This window comes from Pristis pectinata, chromosome 20 (genome assembly GCF_009764475.1).
Source record: "Pristis pectinata isolate sPriPec2 chromosome 20, sPriPec2.1.pri, whole genome shotgun sequence".
NCBI classification, from domain to species: Eukaryota; Metazoa; Chordata; class Chondrichthyes; order Rhinopristiformes; family Pristidae; genus Pristis; species Pristis pectinata.
In genome coordinates, this window is record NC_067424.1 from 29,088,455 (window position 1) to 29,092,897 (window position 4,443).

The following is a 4,443-nucleotide window of genomic DNA, read 5'->3' on the forward strand; positions in this document are numbered from 1 at the left end:
TGTTCTTTAGCAGTAATGTACTTGAAATTGATGTACATTTTGCTTTCACATGCTGCAGACAGATTCGAAACTTGTGCATGAGCAAAGGAAGGAGAAGTGATGTTCAGGAATGAATAGAAACATGGGGAAAAATCTGATATCCATGGAGAACTTGGGTGTGCTGTTCACTAAAATTATTCAACAACTAGTTTAGATATTTTAAAAAAATGTACTTCTCCAGCAAAGAACCACATTAGAGTTATAATAATGGGACAAACTATAAAGGAGCTCATACTGAATTCAATAATGCTTGAGATGGAAGTCTTGCACCGAACATATTAAGACATTTTATATTTCATAGGACTTGAGTCTTAAAGTGCAGGAGTGGAATCAGGATAATTGAGATCTTATAACCCAAGGAAAAGGATTTCACAAAAGGCAAATCTTCTTGGAAAACTGAGTTTTGGAATCCCATTTTACTCACTGATCTAAGTGAATTGGAAGAGAAATCCACAATAGAACATCAATGAATTCAATATTAAGTTGGCTTTGTAGCTTATTTTTGTGTTCTAATATGGGCTGGGAACGACTTCATGAACCTCATGGAGGCTCAGTTTTATTGGTGAAAAATTACAAAAAAGCTATGTGACATGATTTAAGACATGGTGTGGCTTTTGTAACGAATAAACAGAAATCTGAACTTCAAGTAACATGACCCTGCAAATAGATGCAAACTAAAAGCATTTGGTGCTGTTAAACTTGGATCCTTGGAATGATCTGCACAAAAGAATTAATCAGGTTCTGTTTATTGATCAATTTTCAATTGTACAAATAAGGGCAAAAAAATTAACAAAAACAGACTGGAAGCCCATGTAAATTTACAAACTCGTATTGTTATGAGGTCAGTCTAGTTTTTGCACAACAGTCCTAGTGTTTGGTACCATGATGTGTCCAGTTGCAACACTTGCTCATGAATCTACAGTTATGTACACATAGAAATATATGTCTTTCAAGTACTGCAATACAGAACTAGAAAATTAATAAACACCCATCAATACATATAGATCCAATGCTAACCATCAGAAATATCTAAAGTTCAGAACAAGATATACACTAGTAAGCCCTGCTTAGTGTCTACACAGCATTCACAGCCCTTGACAGAGTACAAATAAATTTTAAAACAATTTTACAATAGTAAAACAATAGTCAAACTGAGACTCAAATTAGTGAAGCAACTACTTCCCTTGCCCATTAGTGCACTTTTACTGAGATTATTACTGTTAATCAAAACAACCAAGACATCATGGAGAACACCTATTAAAAATCTCTACAAAAGAGGTTATCTGTTCATTATTAATCAATGGGTTCTGAGCAAATACCCTCAAGTTATTTATGCAGACAAGTTAGGTTAAAAATACTGCTGCTTAGACATCTGTACATAATTTGAATACTTAAAAAAAAACCTCTTCGCCAGCCAACTCTTTTGATTCAAAAGCCATTTTATGGTATTAATATCCTGCTCAGCTTGAATTAGTAACTGTTTGAACTGTTTGCTGATTGGAATAATTATCCAACAATCCTGATTTTACATTGCACCGCATCAGTTGAATCTTTAAGTACTGCCTGCTGATTGCAATCCAGGGCTGCCAGCTGCTTGAGTTCATCTACCATTGGCACTGCTTAAACAGAATGTCACTCCTTGACATGGCCAAGATATGCTGCTGTACAGAATGCTGGAATATTCCATCACTGAGGAAGCAGATGACAAAATGGCAGTAGCCTGTCGACTCCTTCAGAAATTTCATTCTAACATCAGGAAATTATGGGGCTACTTTGACCATGGTCACAGAAGCAGCTTAATCTATCTTTTTGGCTTTTGGAGTTTGTATAATAGCAAATATCTCCCAAAGGAAATCAATGATTTTTTAAAAAGTTAACCATAGTCCAAAACCAGGGATAATTCATTCGAGTTCAATCCAAATACAAGTTTATAACTGTTGAAGGAGTCACTTCAAGAAGGGGGCTTTTGGGTCTATTAATGTTTATTTTTCTACACAATTACTCTTAACAGGATTGGGTCAGTATTCTACTTTATGAATCACTCAAAGAAACCATAATTATCTGGAATTTCATCCTCTTGTGCTACACATAAGATTGTAAGATTCCAAACCTAGAATTAGTAATATTTAATTCCCACATTCGTGCTTTTAAATATTTCACCCTCGGTGTTATAGCAGTCCTGTAAAAATGAAACACATGACAGATTTTCATATACTGTGAAGAATCTCAAATTCAATGTTTCCTTTATAATCCGTGACTTGACATCTTTAAACACATTGAACTCCAAGAAACAGGCATGAAAATGGGGTTTCATAATATGTAAATTAATTTTGCAGAGACTGATAAGGACACAAATTTGCTTTGGGACAGAAGCACACTGCTTGAAATCCTTTCCAGTAAATTCAAAGCACAACAATGTTTCCTGATGCCCTTCTACTTCATTCAAGTGCAGGTTCATGGTTTAAGTACAACAATGCTACTGAAGCAAAATCCACCATACTTTCAGACATGCAAGATTTTGTTCAACTTCGTCCATCTGTAAATGAGGTTAATGATACTAGCAGGTCAGATATGATCTGAACACAGCAAAATATTTGAGATGCCTGCCAGTAATGTGATTAATCATCTTTCAGAATAAGAGTTCAGAAAGAAGTACTTGCTCTTTAATGTGCTACAATTGCTTTGGGTTAGAACTGTAGAATCCAGTGATCTTAATCAGATTTGCTTTGTGCAGTGGGGACAGGTTGAAGGAAATAAGGAACAATTAAAAAATATGATCTAATGAAAGTATATTCAACATAAAAATAAAATCCTGTTCCTCAGTTTATGTGCTAAGGCACTGGGGACAATACACATCTCTGCTTGCTGATGGAGAAAATAAACCAGCAGAAAACATATTGAAGATGATTGCTCCATTTGATCTTTCCCACAAAGGGCAATTTGGTGTCATCCGCAATGAATCTTCTTTGGTTAAGTGGCTAAATCTCTTGATGGTATTGAAGCACTTGTAAGGGAAGTTTTAAAACTGCTTTTCCTATGTTGTGCTATTATAAAGAATATGGAAGCCACTGCCACACCGGTCAACTTCAGTTCCATGTTCTGCTGGGTGTGCGTTGTCACTTCTCAGGTGGATTTAAGATTCCCTCATGTTGATCTGTCACCCAGTGCCACATTTCCAGTAAACATACACTCACCCCAGGCTTTCAGCTACATGGAGTTAAAACAAAAAGAAAAAAATGTAGGTGATGTTAAACTTAAACAGTGACTGAACTCTGATGTTCCGTACTATACAATGATTTCCACAAAGGAAGGCTATAAACTAGTATGTAGGAATCCTGAATATTTTGTGCATTTTAAAACAATTCATTTAGAACACATTTTCAGCCAACATACACTGCAGATTAGAAAGAAGAATTGGAAGTATAAATGGTAGAATAAAGCTACTCAATGTTTTTAGGCTCTCAAAAAAGGACACAAAGGAATAAATCTGATTTAACTAATCCCAATAGCCAAATTGATACAATTTCATTTTAGATGCAACAGAAGTAAGCTGGTTTAAATATAACATCCTGTAAATTGGATTTGGCCAAGAAAGTACATTCCATTACCAAAGGCATACTATATCACAGTGTGATTCATACTGAATATTTGCCCGACTATTAGATAGTATGTGACAGCTTCGATCTTTTACCCCACAAAGTTTTTGTTAATCTTAGCTGTAACTTATATATAAAAAAGGATGGGTAAGAATGTTACAGTCAACAAGGAAATAGTGCTCACTGTTCAGTATGTTAACACCTGTCCACAAAGTTTGACTTACTGCCACCAGATGTTTGATCTGGTGTGGTACCCTCTCTAGAGAATCTGTAGAGACTGAGCAGAAAAAGAATGTCAAGGCTTTTCACCAAAGAATAAAAAACAGAATGTATTAAACCAAGAATTTTCAATTCTAAAGATTAAGAATTCTAGAAAAAACCTGAAAATATTTCATCTCCAAGATTAACTAAACTTCTGAAGTAAGGAAATTCTGTACATGTAAAGTTAAATTTTCAGCATCAAAGAGGTTGCTTGACAGTAATAAGATGGATGTTAAAAATTCTCTTCTGCCTGATTGCACCAGCTTTAATTTCTGTCATGTTTCATGGACAAGTTGTGGACAAGTCTGGCAACTTTACTCCTTTACATGGATTTTAATGCATGGGAGAGGTAGAGTAAATTAGGGTAACAGTCTGTAAATTCCAGATGTCCATGTTGACCTGTGAATATACTTATTTGGGAAGTTGCTGTTAAAACTGAATAACAATGAGGCAAATTAGACAGAGTGGAAAACCTGCATCAATGTTTGGATGAAAGTTGAAAATCAGGGAGAACACAATCACCAGACCTTCTTTTAGAGGAGTGAAC